At 35.6% G+C, this 17,736-nt stretch overlaps 1 pseudogene; it reads left to right on the top strand.

Annotated features, from left to right (window-relative positions):
* The first annotated feature begins 4,456 nt into the window (after positions 1-4,456).
* LOC107809999 (wax ester synthase/diacylglycerol acyltransferase 11-like) lies at positions 4,457-8,986 on the top strand (annotated as a pseudogene).
* The last annotated feature ends 8,750 nt before the right edge of the window (positions 8,987-17,736 follow it).

Below are 17,736 nucleotides of genomic sequence, written 5' to 3'. Positions count from 1 at the left end.
TGTTGAAAGATGGTGGAGAGTATCGGGTAAAGAAAAAGTTGAAGAAAAAAAGAAAAAAGTAGAGGGGATGGAGGCAGATACAATGGAGATACAGTAATATTTTGGATGGGAAAAGAGAAATGGTGACAGGAAGAAGAAAAGGTAGAGAGAAAGAAAAAATAAGAAAAGAAGAATTAAAAGAAAAATGGACGCAGACAGTAAAAATATATGTCTATTTTTAATCATTTCCCTCTTACATGCGAGTTTTGGAGAGTGAAACTACTGTCTTTGCCATGTCACCATTTAGGGTGGTATTAAATTCACCTCAAACAAAAATAAGGGGGACATAGATCGCCCGTAAAGTTAAAGTGTGTAAATGATTTTTTCCGGACAAGTTTGATGGGTAACTTATGTATTTTCTCATAAGCATGGAAAGCGAGGCTCCACACCCTTCTCCGTGGGCTTTAGGAATCGAAACCGGACCAAGCTCGCACACAAGCCTGCTACCAAGCAGAAGCAAAAAAGGAGTATGTTGAATTGGGACAGGAAACCATCATAAGCCAGCCAACAAGCAAAACGAGTTCTCATTCACGGATAATACTTATTAAACATGGACTGGGTTGGCCCATATGGGTGGCCCAAGTCTAATTTCTTTCAATATAATTTGATATGTGGTCAATAATGGAGGGTATTGTCAACCAAATTCAATAGATCAAGGCAGTTTAGCCTTTTTCTATTTTATTTAAACTAGTTTCTTCTCACGTGCAAAGCACGTGTAATGTCAAGATAATAAATTTAATATTAATAAAATATTGACATAAATTAATTAATTATATGTGTATATTGCGTTAATCATCAGAAATTTATAATAGATATTTACATAAATATAAAATTTCTCTAAGTTGCAATTTTTTTCTATTATGTTGATGTAATACTTGAATTAAAATTTTTAAATATTGTCTGGATCTTCAATAAAAATCATTTTAGTTAAGTTAGTTAAATATTTTTTAATTATATTAATTTATCATATAAGATGTAAATATTAACTGTAGTCATATCTTATCTAATATATATTTTTTATATATAATGCTCTTGGTATATGTTTTTTTTTTTTACCAAAGTGGTTGTGTTGTCATGACTAAAACTTTGGTTGTTATCATCAAAGTTGTACCTTTGATTCTTTCACCGCAAGAACTCAACTAAATAGGAAGGAGTGAATGAAAGAATTAACAAGGAACAAAAAAGAATGATAAAAAGTGAGAATTTCTAATTGCTTTTAATCTCTTAAGTAGAATGTTTTGGAGAGTAGCCAAAATATAATTAAGGTTGTGTGTTTAAGCTAACCAACGACCATCCAAAAATTTGAATGGGTTAGTTACTAAAAGAAGAAACACACCCTTAAGTCACTTCAAACGGTTTTCTTCTTTTTCTTTTAAAACAATATTATTATTAAATAATTTTTTTCAATTTGATGAAATTATTATTATTAGTATTAAATATAAGTATATAATACTAAAAGGCTATTTTGGTTTTTAAAACCTTTTCAAATATGTTCTTATTTAAATTCAAGAATTAACAACAAGCTCCTACAAGAGTAAATTCAACATGTTTACAGATGATATTTATATAATCCACTTCATCATAATAAAATTAAAACATTAATACTGAAAACTCAAGCATAATACATCGTGAATAAAATAATTAAACCTAAAGTCATTAAATCCTTTAAAAAATGCTATAAATATTTGGTTACTTAAATCAATTCAAGCCTTTTTAATTTTCATATGGTTGTTTATAAGCTAGCAAAAACTTTTATACGTTGTATTCTAAGTTTTAATTATACTCTAAAATTCTTCTAAATATTTGGATCCTTGTAAAAATATTGTGATGTTTTATATGCTCTATAAATTTGTCTAAAAAAAGGGTATGATGAAAAGATAAGTAATATTTTTCTCTATCAATGATTGATAAAATTTTCGGGAAGAAAGTACTACCATCTATCATTTATTAGCTGTAATAAGGAAATATCATATATTGTGTACATATTAAAAAGATTGTTTTTCACATACCTCCATGAAACCTCAATAGATCTCACTATTCCAATTGCTAGGACAAAGTAGTACTTCTACTGATGAAACCTGCAAGCTTCAATTTCCAAAAATTTCCTAGTTCAATTTTTTCTTTTCCTTCTTCATCCCCGTTCACATGTTTTTTTTTTTTTGTTAAAAACTAAAGTCAATGTTTGAATACATTTAGAAAACTGGCATTCGGTTGCTTAAATGAAAAGACACAACCTTTTAGAGAAGACATTACAAAACAAATTAGTTATATATCTTTTTAATAATTAATTAAATTTTTAAGAAGGGTATTTTAGTAATTTGACTTTCTAGTTTAGGACTTTTATAATAACTAGTTTTTATGTACGTGCATTGCACGTATATCCGCTATCAATTGAGTAGGATCTTCTATAAAAATGATAAATTTTACTTGCATGTAGACCTATTATTTAAATTTGAAATAATTAAATATTGTTGAAACCTTCAAATATGAAAAACTAAATTAAATTAATTAGATATTTGTTTCTTTGTATCTATATTTCTAAATGATTTTGTAATTACGGAATATCATGATACAAAGCGTTGTTTCCTTTTTCTCCACTAATAATCAAGTTCCGAAGCGATTTGATACAAAGAGGTCTTATGAATCAAGAAATAATCATATTGGTTGTGGTTAATTAGCAGATCAGGTTTTATTCGTTTGACTAATTTTACTGAGATTTAGTTACCTTCTTTTGTAGTTCAACCTTTAATTTATCCATGACACAATTGAAAGTTAAAGAGTTTGGATGTAAAGTTGTATTATAATTATGAAGATCTCTGAATACATGATCCTAGACGGATTTATCACAAACTTGGTTTGCTTCGGAATACATATTCATCACGACCAAGAGCTCCCCTCTAATTATGTCTCAGACAAGGGCGGAGCTAGCATAGGAATTGCGGGTTCGGTCAAACCCAGTAACTTTAGTTTAAACTCTGTATTTATCTTAAAAACTTCATTGAATATGTATATATTATAAATTTTAAATCCAATAGCATAAACGAACTAGAATTCGAAACCCACAAACTTAGAATTCTAGCTCCGCCTCTGGTCTCAGAGTCTTTGGCATGCATCCATATTCCTCACGGCAAGTCACTCATGACCAAAATTTTACAAATTAAAAACTTAGCATCATGTCCGCTCAAGGACATATCCTATAAAAAAGACTCATTATCACCCCTTGCACTTTTAAGCTCGGGATAGTTAGACCGAAAGAAATATAATATATTGACTTTTTGAAGACAATCAATATTTAAAGGAAATATATATATACTACTACTACTATAATGATATTTTAAGGACAACCAATATTTGGAAGGAAGTATGTTGTTGAGGAAAGATACATGATTGATGAGCTTTCAATCAGTAATACATCTAAATTTTGAGATCGAAGTGTAAAATCAATAATACCTCAATAAGAGAAAATGCAATTAAAAGGTTGTTGCAGAAAGGATGAAAGTAAAATAGTTTTTTAGAAACAGATTGAAAGAAGCAACTTTGACACAGAAGAATGTTGACAAAAACCTATGCATGCTTTTCTTTTTCCTTTTGTTTTAGGAGGCTTTTCTGCTGATCATTAATTGTAACCAAATTTCTCCCAAAAAGAAAAAAGAAAAAAGAGACTTCCATCCTGGATGAGAAAATATAAAAAGACATCAACGTTTATAAATGTCAATGCAGCTTTTTATAAATGAAAAGTTTTATCATAGATAATTTATGGGGAAGATTCAAAAGAATAAGTAGTGCACATGTATGACAGAAACGATCAACTAAGGATCTACCAAAATATCACATACAGTGAAACGAATTACCTTGAATGTAAGTACCACTCTAAGGTCAAATATTTTGAATGTAGGGAAACCGGCAGGAAAGAAAGAACAATTAGATGCGCAACTCAATCAAATTATCAAACATACCATCTTATGTTCAATATAGATATAGATAGATGGTGAGTTAGTTTTTAGGGTATTTTTAGGCCAAAAGAAAAAAGGTGAGGTTATTTAACTTATAATTAATATATGGATGAACGGTATATTTGTACCAAGTCAATTGATCAAAAATAGTTTAGACCCTTTTCCGTAACTAGAGTATATGGATAGCTGTCAATTTGGTATAATAACTAATTCCGTTCTTCATGCGAGTCAAGTCGTAATCCAATTTACCCCTTTATACATTTCAATAAAAGTAGTCTAAACTACTCTGTCTAGACTTCCAAAACTAGATTATCAAGACAGTTGTGTGCTTTCAATGATGAAAGCTTCCTCGTACGGTTGAAATTAATCTATCTACTCTGTGTGTGCACCCAATAAAGCTTTCCTTCTTCTCTATAATAACAGGAGTCTTTTATCAGCAATATTTGCTTAAATTCGTAGATAAATAAGTCATCATCACTTAATATTTGTTCCAAGATATGGAGCGTGATGAAAACAAGATGGTTCTCATGAAACCTATACGAACAACAAAGAAATTAGATGAAAATGGAGAAGAACCTGAAGCATTACTCATGAGTCCAACTTCTAGAATGTTTCATGAACCAAACTACAATGTTTACACCTTAGCAATCATGGGTTGGAAAATACCACTTAATGTTGACGCCATGAAAGCTGAAATACAAGACAAGTTGCTTAAACATCCACGGTTTTCGAGTTTGCAGGTAATAAATTAACTCAATGTTGCATCTAGATTAAGGAATAGCTATTAGCGTACTGTTAGAATTAATAACAAGGTACAAACATATAGAAAAAGGAGTTTGAGACATATATTGGGTAACAAGTACATAGGCATATCATAATTTGAAATGATAAAATTTGCTCCACTAATACTAGCCTGGAGGTCCTGGATACAAAATTGGTAAGTACTGTAATTACGAAAACAAAATGACTAGTCCACAGTTTATTGAGAAATATTCCATATCTCATATAGTCCACAGAATATTCCATATCTCATATATCTCATATGGTAAGCAACCTCCACTTCCAACCAAGAGGTTGTGAGTTCGAGTCTTCCCAAGAGCAAGGTGAGAAGTTCTTGGAGGGAAGGATGCCGGGGGTCTATTTTGGAAACAGCCTCTCTACCCCAGGGTAGGGGTAAGGTCTGCGTACACACTACCCTTCCCCAGATCCCACTAAGTGGGATTATACCGGGTTGTTGTTGTTGCATATAGTTTTGGGCCTTTGGCACTTAATTTAGATAAAGTTGTATGTATAACAACTTTTACACTATCAATTGATGATAGTAGCAAGTAATTAATTAAGTAGACTAACAACTCATATTTCATATATAGACAATTTCTCGTAATTACGTTTAATACCACGATAGTGTAAACTCTATCCAAGGTTTTTGAATAAAATCTGATCCTCTTAGTTTGTGTTGTAACATCAACAGGTTGTAGATGAAAGTGATGACAGCCGAAAGATGAAATGGGTTCCCACGACAGTCAATATAGATGATCATATTACAGTCCCCGACCTTAAATCAATCCCCAATAATATGGATACCGACAAAACGGTAGAAGAGTACATATCAAACCTAAGCACGGCCACTATTGACATGTCGAAACCTCTGTGGGATCTTCACATTCTTAACGTGAAAACCTCGCATGCCGAGGCTACTTGTATTTTCCGTCTTCATCATTCTCTTGGGGATGGAGTTTCCCTCATTTCACTTTTACTCTCTTGTTTTCGGAAAATCTCGGATCCTACTTCTTTGCCCACACTCCTCGTTTCTTCTTCTTCTTCTTCTTCTTCTTCTTCTTCTTCTTCTTCTTCTTCTTCTTCTTCTTCTTCTTCTTCTTCTTCTTCTTCTTCTTCTTCTTCTTCTTCTTCTTCTTCTTCTTCTTCTTCTTCTTCTTCTTCTTCTTCTTCTTCTTCTTCTTCTTCTTCTTCTTCTTCTTCTTCTTCTTCTTCTTCTTCTTCTTCTTCTTCTTCTTCTTCATCCAAGGGCAAATCACATTAATCAAACAACAACAGAAAAATTATTCGGTCTTTGATATGGCAATACCTCGTAAAGTTGTGGTCGTGCATCAGACTTTTGTTCAATACAGTTATTGATGTTTTGTTGTTTGTTGCAACTGCTCTCTTCTTGAAAGACTCTCACCCACCTTTCACAGTTGCACAAGGATTTAAGTCGTCTACTCGTTTGAGATTTATCTATCGGACTATTAGCTTGGACGACATTAAATTGATAAAGAATTCAACGAACTCTGTAAGTATACTATATTAATATAAACCTAAAATCCAAGATTGGACAGCATTAATCCCTTTTCCTGGATTTAATCTCTTGTCCGGGAAACTTTATTTTATCTCGTGATTGCTTTTAATATTCTTTTTTTATTGATTCCTGAAACTAGGAGAGCACATCCGAATGAACAAATTGAGTTCTTGTCCTACATGCCGTAATATGCTAGATCAGATTTTTAGCTTGTTGAGGAGTGAGGGTATAAATTTTTTTACAAAGGTTTGAAATTGAAATAGGAGGGAAAATATCGTTTTAGGTCATTTCTTGTAGTTCCTTAGCTTGAAATGGATTTGAACTACATGCATGCAATGTTAATTAGCAACTTTATTGGGGTCCAGATCAGATAAGATCAGATTTGGGTATTAAATTTGATCAACATACTTACTGGTCCTAGATCCAAACCGACTTAATTACTAATCGAATTGTAACCATAGCCAGAGATATTTGCTTGCATGAAATCTTGTGTAGGCCATAATTAAGGCATTAATTGTACTTTCCCCCCTAAGATTAATAATTTAGTACAAACATTCTACATATCTGATAGAAAAATATTTTCTGGTAACTAAACTCTAGAAAATGACTTTTTAATGAAAAAGTATTTTTCAAACAAGAAAATAAATTTCTTCAAACCAAAAACACACTTGTCTAGGAGAATTTTCCTTCAGATGGGCTGAATATATGCGTATTCTCTATCTTCTCACCTATTAATGCTAATTTGAACTTTATTTCACTGTTTTTGCCTTTATCTGACTTAAGCTCTTCTTTATTTTTGCTATTGTGAATTTAGACTGTTAATGATGTTATTCTGGGGATAACACAAGCAGCTCTGTCTCGTTATATCCACCGAAAATACACGTAATTAAACTCCTCATTATGTACTTGTAAAGAAATTTGCTACCGAATTTTTACATTAAAATATGACAATAACATACTATTAAGGGCATATAGGTATTTCATCAGAAACATCAACCAAGGAAACAAGCGAATATAATAAATAGAAATAGAAATCTCTTGACCTCATAATCTATGAATTAATCATGTTAGGCGCGACTCATATGGTTCCTTTCGCAAAGTAATTACTCTTTTTCTTTCTTTTGGCTAAGGAATTAAAATTGTTTTTTTTGGGGGGTACAAAAGTCATATATTTGTTTTTTTGGGGGGTATAAAAGTCATATATTTGTGGTTGTGTGTAACAATGACGTAAAGTTTGCTTTAAACCATGCTGGTTAAAGTCTTTATTGTGTTTATTCTTAATATGACCATATCAAGAAATTGAAGGGAAGAGGAAGTTTTCACCACAAAAAAATGAGATGCAGAGCCAGTGTTGTGGTGAATCTGAGACCTGCTTTAGGAGTCCAAGTAAGTATTTTTTCATCTACCGCGATGTAAAACCAAAAGTCATCCAAGGTTACTTATAACTAATATTTACAAGATATTGATGCAGTAATATTTTGCTTAAAGATTGATAACTGTGTTACTACTATGGCGAACATATGTGCCTAATTATCAATTGATTTCACATGAATGTTATGGCAGGCTGTAGCTGAAATGATTGAGAAGAATGCTGTAGTGATACAAGGAAATTGTTTTGGCTTTGTAATAATTCCCTTATCTATATCACAATTAGATAATCCTCTCGATTATGTTCTCAAGGCTAAGACAACAATGGATCGAAAGAAGCATTCTCTTGAGTCTCGATGCACCTTTTATTTCTCACAACTCTTAGTCAAGTTATTTGGATTTGAGGTAGTACTCCATTCTTTCTCTTTACATTTTAAAAAAAAATTATGGGAAAATAACATTGTATAGCTGCTTTCAAAATAATAGCTAAAAAAAATATATATTTTGTATGTGTATGTATATATACACACATATTCTGTATGTATGTATGTGTTATATACAAAAATTAAATAAATTTTATACACTTTTCCGACTACCGAATATAAATAATTTCTGGCGCAAGTTAAAAGTGAAAAAACACTAAAATTATCAAGCAAAATAGAGATGCTTTTAATTGTTGTTGAAACTTGAAATCTAGACCTAACTCATGTTTTGCTTAATTATTTCTTCACATATAGGGTGCGACAACTCTTGCTGCAAGAGTTCTATCTCAAACAACACTAATCAAATGTAGCCGGTCCGCTAGAAGAAGTTTCTTGCTCAGGCCACCCATTGACATTCCTTGCTCCAACATGTTATGGACAACCCACTGTAAGTTTGTTCAATCAATCAAGCCACCATTTTTCAATCACAAACTAGTTGAGATCAGTTATATAATTAAAAAACAAAACTACTCAAGTCAACATTCGCTAAATTCAAATGCATATTATATTATAGGGGCTAATGGTTCATGGGTGTAGTTATGCCAAGAAGTTAACATTTGCAGTAGCAGTTGATGAAGGAATAATTCCAGACCCAAACCAACTTGAAGATGATTTTGTTGAGTCATTCAGGCTTATCAAAGAGGCTGCCCCTCAAAATGGAGAACCAAAGTTGACTAGCTTACACATTTAAGAACTCCTCAATTAATCTTAAGATTTGGTCCTTATTTGACGATTCATGCATTGTACCACTTATTGCTCAAAATATTATATTTGGTTGATATTGGTGTGACGTTGATAAGCATTGTACTTGTGTACCATATTATTGTCAATAAGATCTTTCCTAATTATTTAGAAGATATAAAGAAAATATTATATATATTTGGCCTGATTGTATTCTTCGTAATACAATCAGACATCTCTATAATAACAATACTCTATAACAATATTTCACTATAATATTCATTTTCTCTTTGGAACTAATTCATCACTTTATTATAGTAGCCAAAAAATATCGGAATAAAAAAGCTGTTATAGAGGGGTTTGACTGTATAAGATTAAAAAAATAAGAATGGTAACGTTTGAGCTATAAAACCAGAAGAGCAAATTAAGGATATGTTTTCTTGTCAAATATTTTTTATTCATAGAAAAGACCTCTCTCTACACAATATCCTTGATAAACTTTAGAGATTGTTCAAGGTCGTCCACCAATTGATATGGTTCAGGAATTACGCTTCCGTCTACTGATAGATCAATTATAGTCATTATGTTTATAATATATGTAGCTTTGGAAATTAATCATTAATGCCTGAAATTTAAATTTGCGGGTAAAACGTAAAGATCAAAATAAAATCACTTATGTATATAGTACAAAAGAACACCCCATGAAGCAAAGTTTATCGCGAAAAGCTTGAGTGCTAATTTTGTTAACCTGTGTGACTCAAACCTAGTCCAACAAAGGAAATCAGCTGGTCCACTAGTGTTTACTGAAAAGAACCAGCTCAATTATACATTTTACTTGTATTGTATATTTTTACTTGTATTTTTCTCCTTCCTATACTTGTAAATATAAAAGGACATTATGTGGGAAATAAATCAGTTTTTGGTCAATTTTATTTTGACCAGCTCATATCTCTCTCTCGAACCTTCTGTATCTCTCTTCTCTCAATGTTAGGGTTTCTTTTTCATTTGTTCCGCCATAGCCGAGGCATGTACCAAGTTAACATGGTATCAGAGTAGGGATCTAGGTTCCTCTCATCCTAAGCTCTCTTCCGATTGTACCCTTGTCGGAAGTTTTTCTCGTTTTGGTTTTGGTTGAAGTCAGAGGTAGTCGAAAGAGTGCTATCATTTTTTATCAAAGAAATTTTGGGACTTTTCAACTTCGATCCTTGATTGAGGTATATCTTCTCTGAAACTTTGATTTTCACGAAGGCTCCCATTATATTTGAGAGCGAAAATCATGCCTAGGGTTTTTGATTAGACGAGACCTTACTTCTTCAGGTTTTCAGAAGAAGGCTGGTATACTCTCTCCTATTTGCATGTGTTGATTTTCTGTTGATTGCATCTCTGTTTTACCTCTGTCGTTATCATCCGACTTTTATCTTCTGTATTGTGAATTCATTCTGATTGGGTGTGAGAATGAGTAATATACTGAATAATGATGATCTATCTCCGACTCTTGATGGTTTTGTTCCTTTTTCACTGGATCCATCTCACCATCTCTATATTCACTCGTCTGATTATCATGATAGTCAATTGGTGTATGTACTATTCAATGGGTCTGATTTTGTACTTTGGAGAAGTAATATGGTCACATCTCTCTCTGCAAAGAATAAATTAGGGCTAATAGATAGTAGAGTCTCCCAACTTACATCAGATTCCCTTACTATGCGTATTAGGAAAGGTGTAATGGCATGGTCAAGGCCTGGATAACAAATTCAGTATCTAGAGAGATTGCTACCAGTGTGATGTGTTTTACGACTGCCAAGAAAGTCTGGAAAGACATCAATGATAGGTTTGGGCAGTCAAATGCATCTAAGTACATCCAACTTCAAAGGAAAATCCACTCTACTGCTCAGGGCTCTTCTCACATAACATCTTACTTTACAAAGGTGAGAAGCCTCTGGGATGAACTTTTAATTGAATTTTGTGTCTTTGAGGCCTTGAAAACCTTATTTAGAGTTGCCTCGAATTGCGTGCGTAGTTGGGGCGCGTAGTCCGAAAGCTTAAATATGAAAATCTGTGAAAAATAATAAGTTTTGATTATAAAATGAGCTAATTTGACTTCGGTCAACAATTTGGGTAAACCGACCCGAACCCGTGATTCGACGGTCACGGAGGGTCCGTAGGAAAATATGGGACTTTAGCGTATGCCCGAAATCGAACTCCAAGGTTCCAAGCCCGAGAAATGAATTTTTAAAGAAAATTATTTTCTAAAATTGTTTAAGGAAATTAGAAATGAAATCTAATTAGAACACGATGGTATCAGTTCCGTATTTTGGTTCTGGTGCTCGGTACAGGTCTTATATATGATTTAAGATGTTTCTATGAAATTTGGTGGAAAACGAACGTCGTTTGACGTGATTCAGACCTAAATTTCTAAAGTTAGTGTTTTATAAAGTTTGAGAAAAATCCTTTGATTTTGAGGTTTAATTCGTTGTTATTGAGGTTATTTTGGCGATTTGATCATAGAGATAAGTTCGTATGATGTTAGTGAGTTAGTCATGTATGTTTGGTTAGGAGCCCCGAGGGTTCGGGTGTATTTCAGAAGATTTCGGACTTAAGAAAATTGCAGGTTTTCAGCCACGCGAACGTGATGGGTTAATTATTGCTGAAGGAAATTCCTTCTATGCAAACGCGTAGCTCAGGTCGCGAACACGAGGCTTTGGAGGGATATCCCTTCGCGAACGTGGTCCTGGCCACGCGAACACGAAAGCCAAATGGGCCTGGGCAGGAGGTGGGGTAACTTCCCTACCTAACGTGATCCCTTGGACGCGAGCGCGAGGCTTGAGAAGTTCCTACTTCGCGAACTCGAGCCATTGTCCGCGAACGTGAAGGCTTATGCAGCCTGACCCATCGCAAACGCAAAGGGTCTGTCACGAACGCGATGTACATTTTCGCCCAGTTATTTTAAAGACCCAAAAACAGAACACTTACGAGATTTCATAAACCTCTTCTTCTCCAAAGCACTTAGGTGATTTTTGATGCATTACTTCACCATAATCTCTTGGGTAAGTAATCTTTAAATTATTTTCTTCCATTTTCATCAACATTTATTAGATTTCTAGGCCTAAAACATGTGATTAAGGATAGAAAATTAGGGATTTAGGTAGAATTAGGGCTTTTTGATTAATTGTGATTTAGACCTTGTTTTGGGGTCGGATTTGAAAATAAATTATATATTCGGGCTCGTGGGTGAATGAATGATCGGATTTTGGTTCGAACCTCGTGTTTTGACCAAGCAGGCCCGGGGTCGATTTTTGGATATTTGGGAAGAATGATTGGAAAGTTATAATTAAACATTGGAACTAGATTGTTTAGCATTTATTGATGTTATTAAGTCAATTATGTATAGATTCGATTGGGTTGGAGCAGAATTTGAAAGGAAAAGCGGCGTTTGAGGCTTGAGTGAGCCGTGGAAGTTCGAGGTAAGTGTTCGATCTAACCTTAGCTTGAGGGATTAGAAGTTGAGTCATATTTGCTATTTGCTTCTTGTTGAGTACGACGTATAGGCATGGTGACGAGTATTTATACGTTGGTGTCGAGCATGACCGTGAGTCTTAAATTGATACCTGTTGTGTTCTTAAATGATACTACGGATGCTTTAATTGGTGAATTCTTGATATTGAGCAAAGACTTAGTTTATTTTCGAGGGATTTACTTGTGATTGGGTATTAGTATTAATTGAGTTGAGTAAGAGTTGAGTTAATATTGAGTATAGCTGGTTCTCCCTTGATGGGATGATTGTTTTGATATTGTTGTTCCCTTGCCGGGAAGTTATCATATTGATTTTGTTCTCTTGCCAGGATTCCTTTTATTTTATGCTGACTTGTAAATGAGAGCGGGTGGTACGCCTACCACAAGATATAATAAAATAGGAGCGGGTGGTATGCCTACCACAAGATACAATAAAATGGGAGCGGGTGGTATGCCTACAACGAGATTTAATGAAATGGGAGCGGGTGGTACGCCTACCACAAGATTTAAGAAATGGGATCGGGTTGCACGCCTGCAACAAGATGTAAACAGAATGTGGAATTTGCCTTATCCTTGCTAGAAGTAAAATATTGGTTTCCTTATAATTTTATTGAGATTCTGCCTTATATGTTATTCCCCCGAAGCATATTTTCCCTTCCCAGCTTTAATTGTTTGTTTTAGATTATTTCTCTATTGCATATATGTATATAATTGCACAGGTTTATCTGGAGTCTGGTCCTAGCCTCGTCACTACCTCGCCGGGGTTAGGCCAGACACTTACCAGTACATGGGATCGGTTGTGCTGATGCTACACTCTGCACTTATGTGCAGATACCAGAGCAGCGTTTGGCCAGCAGCAGTAGATCGGGAGTCAACCTTCAGTCCACCGAGACACCGAGGCTGCTTTGAAGGCATCCGCAGGCCCGACATCTCCTCTATCCCTTATTATGTTCTGTTATCTCTTGTATTCGAGACAGACAATATTACTTTCTTTCAAACAGTTGTGTGTAGTAATCCTAGTAGTCCGTGGATGTTGTGACACCAGTTTCTAGGTAGAGGCATATATGGATCTTCGTATTATTTTGGTTTTATATTTTATTTAAGACTTCCATTTAAGTTCATATTCCGCCGTTATTTAAATATTTATCACTTGTTAACGTAATTTGTAAGAAGATTTGAAACAAAAGAGTTAATGATTTCTAAGTTCATGGCTTTCCTAGCTTCTACGAGCAGACGCCATCATGACTCCCGAGGGTGGGAAATCCGGGGCATAAAAAGTTGGTATCAGAGCTCTAGGTTACATAGGTCTCACAACTCACGGACAAGCTCAGTAAAGTCTAAGGGATCGGTACGGAGACGTCTGTATTTATCTCCTAGAGGCTACAGAGTTAGGAAAAACTTCACATTGTTCTTTCTTATCGTGCGGTTTTGTTTCTCAATGCTAATTGAATTTCTACTCTATTCTTTCGCAGATGGTGAGAACACACACTTCCTCATCTACGCTCAGTAGCCCGATCCCCCAGCAGCAGCTCCCACGAGGGGCAGAGGGCGAGGCCGAGGCTGTGCTAGAGGCCGAGGTAGGGGCAGAGCTCAGCCCCGAGCAGCAGCACCAGTGGCGGAGCCTCAGGTTGATTTTGACGAGGAGGTTCCAGCCCCAACAGTTCCGGTGGGCCCAGCTCAGGTCCCAAAGGGGTTTATTGCTACCCCGATTCTTCAGGATGCTCTGGTCCGATTAGTGGGCCTCATGGAGAGTGTCACCCGGGCAGGCTTGCTTCCTGTAGCACCAGCCGTCTCTCAAGCTGGAGGAGGATCCCAGACTCCTGCTACACGCACTCCGAAGCAGGTAGCTCCCCCAATTTAGACTCTAACGGTTCAGCCAGTTGGAGTAGTTCAGCCGGGTGTGGTAGCTTAGACCAGCGATGGAGCAATGATGTCTGCCGATGCTTTGTGGAGGCTGGATAGGTTCACCAAGCTCTTCACTTATACTTTCAGTGGTTCATCTACTGAGGATCCCTAGGATTTTCTATGCAGCTGCCACGAGGTTCTCAGGAATATGGGTATTGTTGAGACCAATGGGGTCGATTTTGCTACATTTCGCTTGTCTGGATCCGCCAAGACTTGGTGGAGAGATTATTGCTTGGCTAGACTAGCCGGATCGCCATCTTTGACCTGGGAGTAGTTTTCAGTGTTGTTTCTGGAGAAGTTTCTCCCCATTAATCAGAGAGAGGCCTATTGGAGGCAGTTTGAGTGCCTCCAGCAGGGTTCCATGACTGCTACCTAGTATGAGACCAGGTTCATCGACTTAGCTTGCCATGCTCTTGTCATACTTTCTACCGAGAGAGAGAGGGTGATGAGGTTTATTGATGGTTGTGAGCACGTGATTTTTGCCCTATATGAATTACTCCAACAAATTCAAAACAAAATAATTTCTTTCAGTGTTTGCAATTTTGTTGGATTTCGTGGCATTTTCTGTTAATTATTTACATTTGTCTGTGCACGTTTATTTTATTTAATTCATGAAAAATACAAAAATATGTTGCATCTGCATTTATGATTTAATTTTATATTTTTAGATTAATTAGTAAATTAGTTTGTTTTATAAAAAATGAAAATCACAAAAAAATAATTCATTTTGCATTTTTACTTTTTAATTTTGAATTGTATAATTTTTCTTTAAATTTAGGATTTAATTTATTATTTTAAATACCATGATGAGTGATTAATCTAATTGGGTAGGTTAATTTAGTTTAAACATTATTATTAATTAATTTAGGGTTTATTTTAATTTTGAAAAGGAAAGAATTTTGAAATTGAAAAGCAAAAGAAAGAAATGAAAGGAAATCTAAATCTGGGCCAAAACCAATCCAAATTTCCCCAGCCCAAACGAAAATTACCCGAAATCCATCCCAAACCCACGCCTTGACCCGGTCGATTTCCCCCCAAACCAAACGACGTCGTTTCATGGGCAACAAATCAGGACCGTCGAGGTTTCTTGATCGGATGGTCCTAAAGCCCGGGTCACTTAGTATTTAAATGTCCAAACCTGCCCCCTACCCCTCACTAATCTCCCTCACAACCCGCCCCTGCAAACCCTAACGACGCCGCCCCTAAATCCCCCCACCATCGGAGGAGGCGCCACCACGAACCGACCTCAGATTAACACCAAATACCCTCCTCAACTCCCTCAGTCCAAATCTACAAGCACCTTCCATCAAACAAGCCCATAACGTCTCAAATCTTGACTTGAAAGAAAAACCCTGGCGCCGCCCCTGTGTTCTTCGGTGGCGGTGCTGCCTCGGTTCAACCCCAAAATCACACCCCTGAACCCCCGTCTCTCCCTCACTCTAAATCCCCACTTAGATTCCCTCAAATCACCCTAGAACTCTCCAAATTTCAAATCTGAGTTCGAACCCTAAAAATTCTGTCGAAGATGTGAGCATGCATGACCTTAAGCCTCCTATTTGTTCGAGTTTGAGGTCTGATTCAACGCGAATTGATGCTGCTCATTTGTTCTTGACAAAGAACAAGTGATTGACATCAGTTCCGTTTAAATCAAGATGTCCGATGTCATTTCGGGTTTACTAGGGTAAGTTTCTTTCCCTTTTTCTTTTCTATCCAGATTTTACCTTCTGTTCCTCTTCTTTTCTTCTCCCTTTCTTTAAGTTTTTTTTTACTTTACTTTGATTGAAATTCGAACAAGGTTCTGAACCTAGTTTCCTTCTAAGATTGATTTCGCGTTCGTATATGTTTCATTGGCTTTTCAGCTTTCGTTTTTTGGAGTTTATGGTCTGGTTAACTTTCATTAGTGCCATGCTTAAATTTCTCATTTTTGTCTTTGTTTTGGTCACTGAGCTCAATTAGTTAGCTTAATTAGTTCCCCGCCTGTTTGTGATTGTTAATTAGTTGATTTGTTTGGTTTTTAAGTTTTCTGAGTTTGTTTGGGTTTCGTCTTTGGGTTCTGAGGTTAGTCTAAGATCTCATGATTAAAGGCATTCTATTTGGCCTGAGTCTGAGCCCATGTCTAGTTGAGCATTGAGCCCGTTTGGGGATTCAAAGCCCATGTTCAAGTCTGGCCAGGCTTCAAGGTAAAATACAGGGGTAATAGGGATAAATTGGGTAAGTCACCTAAGAGAATCTTGCTATAACAGACTAGCAAGCTTCTAGGAAGCTAGGGAAGGGGTTGGTTCTGATTTTCTATTTTTTTATAAGGGTATCTGAGCTATAATGAAAATTAAAAAAGGGTCAAATGTGCAAAGACTAATATTTGAAAGCTTCCCTAATAACTTGCCTATAAAGGCAGCTTTTCTTGCCTTTCAAGGCAGACCCAAGGGCTAAAAAGAAGAAAAGCTCAGAAAAATACAAAAAATGGCAGGAATTTTACTGTTTCATTGAGTTTTCTGTTAATTTCTGCAATTTTCCTGGTGGTGCAACAAGTTATGACTAGATGACCTTAGGAATGAACTAAAATCAGCTTGGCTGAAGTTCTGCCTAGTCCATTGTTTGGGTTGAATTAGTTTCTGGTCGTTTACTTCAATTTCTAGGTTTGAAATTTAATTTTAGAGCAGCTGGTTGGTTCTGTTGATTGGGTTTTGCTGCTGACCGTTGCTCTTGCTACTGCTCTTTGCTGATCTTATTACCTGTCTCTTATTTGTGCTATCAAGTATTTCCTTATGCCCTTTGCTAACAAATGAAGTGCCACAAGTTGGAACCAGACTGAATTTGTATGCAGATTTGGATGTTCGAATTGGAATTCGAATAGAAATCTTGTTTAGATGTTAGATTCTATTAGCTTCTGCTGTTTATACCTTTGTGTTCTTGTTATAATTCATGTGTTAAGCTATGTATGTATAGTTTGCTTGATTTTAACTATAGCCAATTGATGTTTTCATACAGTTTACGCCTCGGTTTAAAAAGGATTATTATTGATTGCTGTATAAGGTTCTTATCCATGCCCCCAACTCGTTTTCTCCCCTCCTCAATGGTTGAAAAGTTTATGAGCAAGGTCATTGTCATATTTTGGCTTTAGGGATTCGATCCTGAAGTCCTTGCCTGCAACCAGCATTGCCAAAATATTTGGGCCTTTGGGCCTAAATATTATTGGAGTCCCTTAGGTCAAAAGAGTTTCCCTATGTTGGGACAGGTTTGTTTCTCAGAAGTTTGGGCCTGTTTAATTCAGGCCCTTCCGCTAATAAAATGGTCTAATGAAGCCTTGTTGATTGGAAGGGATTTGTTTGAATTATTCACCTAAAGTAGGCATCAAGTACTTTAGTGTTTAATTAATTAGGGTATTGAAAAGGGAATTTGAGGCAAGCCATAATTAGACACTTAGTAACAAATATAACAAATGTTCGTACAGAAACCTTTAGGGCCGTTTAAAATACTATCGTGATTGTGGACACATTCG

Source organism: Nicotiana tabacum, chromosome 7 (assembly GCF_000715075.1).
Source record: "Nicotiana tabacum cultivar K326 chromosome 7, ASM71507v2, whole genome shotgun sequence".
NCBI lineage: Eukaryota > Viridiplantae > Streptophyta > Magnoliopsida > Solanales > Solanaceae > Nicotiana > Nicotiana tabacum.
The sequence above is the reverse complement of the archived record's forward strand: the minus strand, read 5'-3'. Positions and strand labels throughout refer to the sequence as shown.